Below are 11,795 nucleotides of genomic sequence, written 5' to 3' on the forward strand. Positions count from 1 at the left end.
TAGCACATGCTTGGGATTTCTTTTTTCACCACGCGCGATATCACTTGTTTGTATCATCGGTGTAGTGTAACGTGGGTAAAAGTTTCCTACGTGTAGGTATTGTGAACCAAATGGGAGTTTTTTAGAGCTATTGCAGCTAGGTTCATTTGATTTTATATCAATCCACTGCATAGTTCTGAAACCAATTAATTATTCGATGCTTCATCGATGTTTTATATATTTTAAGTTTCCTGCATTCTTAATATGTACTGATTTGAAGATGTTGTTTTTAACCATTTTCATTTCATTTTTATTTAGTTTGCAAGTGTTTTTGAAGCATTGCAAGTATTTTTATTGAATTAATGATGCGTTAGCCCCAACATACCCTAAAATACAAAATGGAGCCATTCACTGCGCAACATCACCGTGCAACATTCGGTGTAGCGCGTTACAGAAAAATGAAATCATAAAGATTTAAAGTAGAACTAGAGGATTATGGTTTTGATTTGATGAAATTTAAAAAAAAAATTGGAATTTAATTTAAAAATATATAGCTCTTATTTTTACCTGTTCAAAACTACGTTGAAATCGACCAAGGAAGTGTATAACGAACAATAAAAATGGCACTGTACTTTACACCTGTAATAGCCTTTCACACAAAACTTTCTGCAATTTGTTTAGGAATTTGCTTCCGAATCCATTCTTAAAGGTTTATTCTCGAAACAGCGGACAGTTACTTCGCTTTTCTCTAAATGTGACAGACATTAGAGGCGGTGGTATTTGTTACAATCCATTTAATACTTTCGTCTCCATCATCATCAACTGCATCGGCGTCGTCCCGTAGCCGGCAATGAAAGCCCTCCGCATCTTTCCCTCACTATTTGAGGACTAGCTGACAATTAGATGGAACCATAATCGCCGTTTTAGTGAATATTCCCACTGGCGAGGCCGCCTAGAGTCCGCCTGAAAGTGTCCTCAAAGTGTAGCACACCACATTAAGGGTCGCCTAGAGGAAACCATTTTGGGGGTGGTGGAAAATTTTCTGCTCAATGGAGTGTGCGCTCGGGTGTGCGGGGAAGATACCGTTGTTCGAACGCCCTACTCTTGCGTATCCTTGCGAAGGCTTTTTCGACGGCGGCAACTGCAGTGTCATCCATAAAAGTGTAGGCCCTCGGCGTGAGTATATAAATATGCAAGGATTATGCTTCTGAATGACACTTTGACGTGCGTCGGCCTGGTGCTCGGAAAGCAGGAACGAGGAGTGCCTGGGCTGTGTTTATAGTGCTCGACTGAGCAGCTTTCTATTGGGAGTGTGGGTTGAAATAATTGCACTACCAAAACCTACTATGGTCCCTCTTCGTGGTCTTCTCAATGTCATCCTCCGGAGCAACGTGTTATTTCGCCAGATAGCCAATGTCACGTCGGTCAATAAGTAAGCTGACGCACATTTATCCTTGGAAAACCTTAAAACCAAGCCGTTCAGCCTAGAGGTTCGCTGTCGTGAAGCAAGAATGAGGGACCGTCGGTGTCAGGCTGGAAAAGTTTCGTCACAAAGATTTAGGATGCCATTGGTAACGTAACGCTTCTGGGTAGGATTATTTCCCCAGCGTCGGAAGGTCGGACACTGTCGAAAGATTTATCGGTACATTGGGTGAGGTAAATTGATTCATTCTTTCAAACCATGTCTACAGTGACATGGAGTACCATTATAAATGCAATAGTAATAGGAATTTGGGTTTATAATATGTGCTGGGTTATCAAAATGCGAAGAACGATGAAAAATACAAACAAATACTAGTTAAGGAATCTTATTATATTTTCATCTACTTTTTTTTCTAGGTCCTTCAAGCTTAATTTTACGCCTCCTTAAACGTAAAATATCGCATTGCAGCGAGATGTGGATTAAACAAATTGTGATTCATTATTTTGAATAATTTTACCCCGAAACATCGCCCCCCTTGGGGCGTTTCGCTAACGGGAACGACAAGAATCAATCATTAAGAAACCGACATGAAAACAGCTACAGGTAAACGAAGGCGATGGCAATGTCAATATCGTTCCCATTGTTATCTTTCGCTTTTCTTTTCCCCATTAAATTATATTTCTTCAGACGATAAATGGACTCTTCTTATTTAAAACCCAATCCTTGTTCTTGAAGAGAACTTGTGAATACAAAATGAATCGATTTTTGTGGGTTTTCTTAAAAATAGATGTTATATTTAGTTTGTTTTGGTAATAAAGAAGATGTCATACAACCGTTTTTAAATTTTGTAAATAATTATGAGAATCTACTAGGACTGCAAACGAACGTATATTTAATTTTTAAAGAGAGCGTCCGCCTAGAGTTGGATAATTTTTAAAGCTCCAAAGTATATGCAACCAACAGAGCATCTGGTGCTTTTTCAGAAAGTCGGTACAATTGAGGAGAGCTTTTGGTAGCTTTCAGTGAGCCTTCGTGCAGTTCTTCGCCGGCCATTTCAAAATATAATTCAATCCAAGCAAGTTTTTGGTCCTAAGTACAACTCTCAGAGGGACCAAAGAATTTGCACCGTCGAACAATCTTGCCCCTCATTCCCCCACCGCATGACAAATGGCTCCAAGCACTCCCCCCCCCCCCCCCCCCCCCGGGGGGCGGTAATTACTTCATGGAAAATTAAGCAACAAATCCATCCCGCGGCCACCGACCAGAGGAGCCCAACCGGTGGATTGAAAAGGAATCGAAGATCAATGCTACTGTTTCTTGCAGTGCACCCACTCACCGGAAGGTTGCACTGAAGTTGTCGAAAGGCAATGTAGATTACGGGCCGATCTTGGAACTGCGCTAGTGCTGAACCACCTCTCGAGAAACATAAAATTTCTTTTAATTAAAAACTTTTACCTTTCTCCCCCGCCGGTCTTCCCCAACGAGTACTTGCGAAGACGGGCCACAGCTGTCCTTGTGCGCGAGGTGGCATCGAGTTCGCGCTTGGCCGGAAGATTTATAAACGCCATCTTTTTTCCGTTAGCTCTCCGTGCGCCCCAACGTTCAATACCGTTCGTTCTTTCGAGCGGTCGCAGCAATCGGGGATTTTTTGACGTTACAACTTCGTATCCTTAATGATAGTGACGGCGAGAAGAAAGCGGGTCCCTCGCTCCACTTCCAATCGAGTTCAAACGAATCCACTGTATTTTATTTTCCCTCGACAACTCAGTAGCGGCCGGAATGGGTAGAGCGAAAAATTACGCGACCGATCGAGGGAAAGTTTTTCAATGATTCTTTTGTACGGTCATCGACTTTTGATTTTCGAAAAAAACATCCAGGACATCGACGGCTCTAACCTTTCTGCGTGTTTCACATTCATGTATCTGCTTGGTTGCCTTTTCTGAGGGAATTCCGAATTTTGAAAACCCTCTTGTATTTTAAGGAGTATTCATTTACGCAAGACTTAAAAAAAATGTTTAAATTTAAATGTTCTCTCTATCAAGATTTAACAAGAGATTTGACTTTTAAAGCGATGAGGTTGTAGCTGTTCCTACAACAGAAGAAAACAAATCATACACAAACAACATTTTTAACGATATTTTTCCAATATAGAATCTTCGGTTATAGAGTCAAAAATATGCGAAGCGGTTTCTCAAACAGAAACATTTTTATTTGGTTCAGTGGAACTGTTCCTTTAGGTAGTAATTTCAAATAATCATTATCAATTGTCCCGTGATCCATAGCTCAATTCGTCTTACATCAATCAAACAGTATTGCCATTTAATATCCACATCGAACTTGTGCTAAAAAAATCAACTTCATCTGTAGGTTAAATAATTTTCCCAGTGGTCCTCAAATTGATGGTTCATTTCGATTAAACTTCACCAATTTTGTACACTTTGCCAGTACAAAAAGTAAAATTCGATAGCCAAAAACCGACCTGGCAGACGAAACGGAGCCAAAGGAAAACTTTCTCCCAACGGCCAGACAGTCCAAATTGATTACCATAAATTTGCCCACGCGCCAACGTGAACCGATGCCGGGCGGACGATGGGAAATCGCTGTCTCCGATGACTTTATCACCTCATCGACCATTGTTTATGGTTGTAATCTTTGCTCACGCTGTACTTTACAGGTTTTCGATGGTTTCAGTTGAGATTCAGTAAAAAAAAGAAATGCAACCAAACGTTGGAGGAAGAAACAGAGTCTGTGGAAATCTTTTTCAAAAGTTTTACAGTGAAATGGTGGAATAAAAGTAATGCATCTTTCGCTGGGTTTTCCCCACGCGTTTAGGGAGAACTATTCCGAATTCGTTCGTGTACCGCCAATATTTAACGATAATTGTAGATCGGTATCGATGTGCTTTTTCACTTCTTTTTTATGGGACATTGTTTAACAAACTGTAAGTTCAAAATCGCTTCATATTTATTGGTTTATTTCTCTTTCGCATTTCTTTTTCCTATTTTTGAGCGTTGACCTTACGAATCTTGCTTTTAGTCGTTGAGCATCTATTATGCCCTATGTGAATGCCATAAGATTCGGTCGATTTACTTTCATTCATTATCCACTTCGAACGGACATGCTTTCTCGTATTTCTATCCTTGAAACTGACTTTGCACCCAATGGAGGCGCCCGGTTACGTGTAGAAAATGGGTTGCTTTCGAAAAACGTTCAACGATAGGTCGGGTAGCTTATCTTGTTTGATGATCCAAAATGGACATGAGTTAAAAACGGTGTATCTAGGTTGTGATAGTGTCGCCCATAAGGTGTCCTAAGGCCGTTCAAGATCATTATTCTGTAGGCAACGATCCAACAATCGCAAACAACCTGCCATACGTAAAAAGTTTACGTTTACATAAAAGTAGGGCTTTTTTCGTTTTTCTTTTTTATCAAACCCATGCAGTCACTGCATGCTGATGCAGGCCGATGTGGATCACCGAGCGTTCCTAATGCTTATGCTCATTAGAACCTCTCGACACGAAAAGGACAACGCCATGACGCCAGCGCCGTTAAACTGGATCTGCCTTGAAGCACCCAAAGCGATTCGACTACCGTCGGCCGAGAAGTGGAGCTTTAATTTGGATATCTAAATTTTTCCACCTCGCTGACGCATTTCCACGAGCAGCTGGAGGCGTCGACAGGGCGTCCGCTGTGTGTTTGCCCGGATCGTGGTGCGCTGCGAGCCGAAATGCGTCCCACGTTTCCCGGGAAATGTGAAAGCGAAGTTCATTCCGGTGTGATGAATGCCGATAGCTCGCATGCAGGTTGCATCCTTTTAATGGTGTAACTGTAGTGATTTTCGTTTTTGCTGCCAGTCCGGAAGGTACGACGGAAGAAATGAAAGTGTTAGAGCGTTGCAAAGAAACGAAAAAAAAATGAATGCATCTGGAGTCCTTTGCGTTTGGTTTATTTCGAAGCAAGTAACAGTGATGGAAAAAAAAGATTTTAACTTTGCTTCTTGCATTTCTAGCAATACCAATTTAATTTAAAATTCTCATCATCCAATACAAATCATAGTAGTTTTAAAGACATTTTTTTCAATTAGCTGATTATCACAGAGCAGACTTGACACATGATTAATTGTAAATTTTATTACCATCACATAATAACAAAGGGATAAAACCAGAGGCAGATCTTGGGGTAACCTAAGCAGGTGTTTTGGGCCCCGAGCTTTCGAAGACCTCATTCTTTTGGCCCATTTGTTTTTCTAAATTTTTATATGGGAATCATTTTTATTATTTTGCAATACAGTTGTTTGTTTTATAAAAAAATGATAACGTTCTGAGTTAGCTTTTGAATGAAAGTAAATCAAGATTAGGAAAATAGTATTGATCCAATTTATCTGAATTGTGTTCTGATTTAGAACAGGTGCCGGGGTTTTTGGGGTTTAATATGAGATTGACGCACTAATGTAAATTAAAGAGATCAGTGTAACGATTTGATTAAAAAAGATGAAAATTCTCCGAAAACTTCAAGGATAATGGACAAGGGGTAGCAAAAGTATTGTACTGCACATTTCCAAGCATAGTTATTTTACTTAACATTATTAGTGCTTTTTCTTGTTGAAACATTTCACGATTGTAAATAAAACAAATATTGTTAAATTTAAAAAATATCCAATGAAAAAGTAAAAAAATAATTACCTGTCAATTATTAAGCAAATAGCATAGAAAGTGATATTCGTGGAAAATGATTCCCTAGAAAAGTTATTAATGGATTCGTATGAAATAAGGCTTTGCAAATCAGGCTTTTGGCAATGAAAATGTTTCAATAAAATAACATTAAGGAAAATTTTACTTTAAATTAAAATCGGTACCTTATTAAAGATATTAAACCACATATCTTCAAATTGTAATTTAACAAATTTTTAAATATAGAATTAAATGGTAAATGTATTGCATGTTTATGAGATTCAACTTCAACTTCAACTTATAGCTGCAACCTTGAACGCTTGAAAAAAAATTTAGTAAACATCATTATCCTTAGATGCTTTGATTGTAATTTTTAAGTCTTTAATTAATATTTTTATGTTCTTCTTTTTGCAACATTCATTCAGTTTTCTACGAATAAAACAAATTTGATTCGATAGTTCCTCAATTAGAAAATGAAGAAATGAAGAAATTTCATTTCATTTATTGCATCTCACTAGCATAACATTTTTATAAAAAAGGTTGAGAACTTCCACGGAATTGCCCTTCGAAAATTCGTCCCTGCTTTTGGTTATATCAAAACTTTTTTCTCACTGCAATTTTTCCAGAATAACAGAAATCAATTATTTTGAACATCACTTAGCAAAATGAGTTCTGCTATGTATACTAGCTCAGTATTACATACCAAACTGGTTCGTTTTGAAATAAACCAATGGTTAGGAAGAATGTTGGCAGGTGAAATGGGCATTCTAAAGCGAGTCATTATTGAACATGTTTCTGAAAAAAAATCCTTTCACAAAGGACTAGTGGACGACTTGACTTACATCCTTTCTAAAGAACTGGTCAATCGTTTAGGAGACGGTTCAAGCTGCGAGGAAAGGGGAAGTGGCGAAGGGAGCTAAGTAATGCTTCCGAGAGGACCGAAATCTAAGCTAACTTATTTGCTTAAAACAGCCTCCCTGCCCGAGACCGGACGATGTGGTCGATTGCTATTCTGGGCATCCATCGAACGAACGCATTGTGGTCCGATCTGCCTAACGAAGCCCAACGCCCTGGGACAAGGTCAGGCCGGGGCATCGGTTGGTCAGCTCCAGCCGGGCTGGGTCGGGTAAAATATGGATTAGATTTTCCCGCCAGACGCCGACGCGCCCCGGCTGCGGACGCTTCGAACGAGGGGCGGCTGGTTTCGCACGCGCTTTACAAATGCCGAATGCATGCCAACGCATGCACACCGTCTGCATGGCCGGAACATGCCTCCACCACCCTTGCCACGCACGCGGGCTGCATCCGAAGAAGGGTCGGCCCTTCAATTGGACCATGAAAGGCAGCCACCCGAAGCGAAACCGCACCAAGGTAAACACCCCCGAACCTCCGGGCCGTTGTTCTACCGCTGCTGACTTCATCAAGTGGCACTGACTTCATTTACGTACCGCTTTCTGCCGCCGGTGAGGATGTGTTTGCCGACGAGAGCGTGTATGCATTGCGCCGGACGTGATGCAGCCGTGTGCGGGGTTGAGCTGCAGCAACCGATGCAGGTCGGAGCATTCGACTATTCACATTTACGTTGAAGTACGGTTTTTCCTTTTCTCCTCTTTTCAGCAAATTTCATCTCCAAGTGACGACGAGTTTTGGGAAGTGCTGACGAATTCTTTTCGTCAGAGTAAAACAAAAAAACAATACAGCAATCTCAGCACAACAAAAATGCATTGAAATGCAGTGAGCTATTTCAAACAACAATGTTTCCGGCTACTTTACAATTAAGTGATACGTGTAAGGAAACCGTAAGTAAATAAAAAGATACAACATTTTACGGTAATACTTCGTAGAACCGAGATCAGTTTTCATTCCATGTTTGCTGCTGTGTTTGTTTTCATGTGTATCTAGTTATTTATTCTTGTTAACGTTACTTGTTTTAATAAGCTAAAGAAACTTTTAGGATTTGATTTAATATGAAAATAAAATACTTTTCTATTGAAGTTTTGTTTATATATCAATTATAATATCACAAAACGATGATGATGAAAAAAAAATTGATACTCGAAAGTGCCGCATTGTTCGTTTGTGACAATTTTGAAAATTCTTTTTCTCTTACATCGATGCCAAAAGCGCTCTGAACGAAGGAATGAAATCGCTTCAATTCGGACTTCATCAAGAACACCTGCAGTACGACAGATGAATAGGGAATGTGTACTTGATGGTCAAGTGCTCTTGATCTTCGCCTCAACTGCAATTTGGTCGGTCAAACAAAATTTCCTACAAGATCGTCACAACAGTATAAGATGCGAACTTTGAGAACAGAATAACATATTTCAAATAAAGATTTTACAATTATGTGTAAAAAGAGTGTGTTTGGAAACATGTAGTTGTTCACTTAATTTACTGAATTAAATTTTGTGGCATTGTTATTACCCAAAGCGTATGAGCACTATTTTAACGGTAAGTAAAGATAATCGCAAGTAATTTTATAAAATTTTTTGTTATAAAATTTGTGTGATAAAGTACATGGTATCAACTCACAACTACTTTCATTCTAATCTACAAAGAGTGTTGAAAAATCCCATAAGATCTATCTCTGGAATTAATTTCTTTTTCTCCAAATTGGAAACGGTTTCAGGTGTGGGAGTTATTTTATTGAACGTGAAATGTTTATGTACAAAAAAGGTCTTATGATTGCCCAGAGTTGCATTCGTATTTCCACCATATCATGAGCCGTCGGAAATCGTATATGTCGATGAGACTGTGGTCCAACGGCAACTGCAAGGAGCAGGACAATACTTTCACGAAGCTACCGAAGAACTAAACGAAATCGTTTATAATACTTTTCGGAAGCATGCGCTGTGTATTCGGGAAGGATTTCGGCTCGAGTCGTTCGTAACGCGTCCGAAAGAAGGTAACGGCAACCTGTTGCACTAACACCGCACGGTAATTGTACCATTTGCACCCGGTTCTATCTCAGTTCCATCGATTGTTTGACGTTGGAGGAAAGTGGAAGGTTGCAGATACCATGCAGAAGTCAGCGCAACACTGCGTCATGTCACAAGGAAGCTTCGTTTCCTGATGGCTATATTTGTATGTCTACTTTGTTTTGCCAAATACTACTAAAACCGATAAGATAATTTCGGTTATATTTTATCACGTTATTGAAACGCTTATTTCATACTTCTAAGTTAAAGTTAAGATAAACGATCGTGTTTCACGACCCCTGATAGAACAGAAACCCCTAATACCGTTTTCTGTTATTTATACGCTTCCCCAATTCTGCATAGTGTCCATTAAAATATAAGTGTATTTAACTTATACACTAAAATAAGATGCACCAGTCTGTCTGCTCCTTTACTTTGCTTATTATTATGTTTTTGTACTTTAGATTACTTATTTATCGTTTTTACACAATAGCACCAATTCCAACAATGAATAACTCTATAAATTCTTGGTTCCATAAAAAACCTAATTTGTCAGAAGTGGGATTCGAACCCACGCCTTCAGAGAAGACTACGACCTGAACGTAGCGCCTTAGACCGCTCGGCCATCCTGACTTGTGATTACAGGTGCGCATCAAATGATCCCGTACATAAGCAAGTAACCGCATGGCTGTTCTGTTTTGTGGTAACTTCTTGTTCTTGGTGGAATGCCGTGCTGGTTACAAGCGAGTATTTGGTTCGCTGTTTGACACATACAATGCTCGGCAGTACGTTTATTTTTAAACATCCACCACTGCTATGTTTAACTTTTTTTTGGAAGACATTTTTCCCGAGACCCAACTTCGAAAACTTGATGAGCCGTGCAGTAGTTGGTTGAAATAACAATTTTCAAAAATAGAACGATCATAGCACTGCTTCATAGCAGCACTGTCTCGCTTCTAAAATCCGAATATAAATAGCAGCGCGTCGTGCCGCCATGTTCAACGGACTAAGAGATCTATGACACTAAGCAACATCAGCATCATCCATAACCTCCTTCCAGCACTAGCGCTTCTTTATCTCAAGACTGGTAGATAACGACGTAGATTGAAAAAAGTAAAGAACACATCCCTTCAACAAACTGTTCCACGCGGAAGCCTATCGTAAAATGTCCGATGGATGCGTCTTACCGTTGCACTTTACCATTCCATTCCGCGTGTGAAGCGTTGCGAAAAGTATCAGCGCATTTTACGCATATCCACTCGCTGAAAAGCCAACAGATTTATGACTCCCCCTCCTACATCCTCTCACCACCCTGGAGGATCGTAAGGCAAGCGAACGGGTCGATCTTCTTCATGAGGATGCCTTCCTTTCCTTTCTCTCCTAATCAACCGCGACCGCGGAGAGGAAGGTTGGAATCTTTTACGACCGGACGCGAACGCAAAACCCCGCGAAAGTGGCTTAGGAAAAAGGAAAGAAGCGTCCACCTCCACGACCAGAACCGGTTTCGTTCCGTTGGAGTGGAAAAATTCGAGACCCGTTCGCACCGATCGTCTGTGGGGGAGTTGGGCGGTCGTTTTCCCATCAGCTTGCGACGACCTGGATGCTGGTTCTTCCTCCGGTTTTCCAGGTTCGAGCTTCTTCCTCATCCAACTGGAGAGCCTGTTCCCATCCACCCACACCCACACCCACATACCCGGGTTTGCGGACGGCACTGGGGAGTACGGAGCGGGCGGACTTGATAAGTAAATAATTTTTATCCATTTTCCGCGCATTTGCGCCCGCCCTTTCACTTGGCGCAGTACGTTCTGCTCACCTCGTTGACCCATCGTTCGTTGTTGGGTGCAGCTTCATTCGATTATCGCCGTCCGGGGTTCGGTTTGTGCAGCTCCTTGTCTCGATTTCACTCTCTCTTTCTCCTTTCTCCTTCCGATGGTAGGCCGAAACAGTATGGGACCTGAACCCTTTACAACAGGTCCACGGACAACAGTTTCCCGGTCCTCCCGTTTGGTGAGTAGAAGAAAGCCCTTCCCAACAGTCCTCTTGCAGAACTGAACTCTTGTAAGGAGTGTAAGAAAAATAAACATGATTAGAAATTAGAAAAAAAGAAAAACGTGAACGAGAGAGAGGGAGAGAGACCAAGAGAGCATCGAATAAAAATCCACCCAAGACGCAGCTTCTCGCGTTGCAGTTTCGGTGGCGCGTGAAAGGACGCGAAAGCGATGGTCATCATTAGCATTAAAACGGCACTTTTTTCGGAACGGCTGCGAGGGAGCGAATTCCCATTCGAATCCATCAACAGCAACTGCATCTTCAGGTTGCGTTTCGAGGCGGGCGATCCCCATCAACAACCGCCCCGCCACGCGGTGGAACCGGTTCGCGTGGTTTTCCGCCACATCTCGGTCCGAACTCGCCTCTTCCTCGGGATCAGCTTTGCCTGTTTTGCTTGTTTTTCCTATCCAGCTTCAAGTGAAAGAACCGTCTGCCACGCCAACAAACGCGGTCCGCGACACCGAAGGGTCAATGTCGACGAGACCCCTTGTTGAACCCCGTGTTGTCGAAGGGGGTTGTCCATTCCGCTTTTCTGCCTTCGACCGCTCAGCTGTTTGCGCGCCGATCGTTAATCATGCCGCTCGGACGGCGATCTTTTGGGGGTGATTGTGGCTGCAGCCTTTGATCGCACTAGGTTACCAGACGAATGTTACGGTTCACTGTTCCGCGCTTTGGGTCGATGCTTTGAGGTACCAAGATTGTTGAAGTGTGTACATGTTGGGTTGTGGTTTGTTATTCTAAGCTAACAAATCA

General features: G+C 41.3%; 1 non-coding gene across 1 annotated transcript; it reads right to left on the reverse strand.

The window, feature by feature from the left end:
* Positions 1–9,543: 9,543 nt before the first annotated feature.
* Trnal-cag (transfer RNA leucine (anticodon CAG)) lies at positions 9,544–9,626 on the reverse strand. Its single transcript has one exon. It is a non-coding gene; the product is annotated as a tRNA-Leu (tRNA).
* Between the last annotated feature and the right edge of the window lie 2,169 nt (positions 9,627–11,795).

Source organism: Anopheles coustani, chromosome 3 (assembly GCF_943734705.1).
Source record: "Anopheles coustani chromosome 3, idAnoCousDA_361_x.2, whole genome shotgun sequence".
Classification (NCBI taxonomy): Eukaryota; Metazoa; Arthropoda; class Insecta; order Diptera; family Culicidae; genus Anopheles; species Anopheles coustani.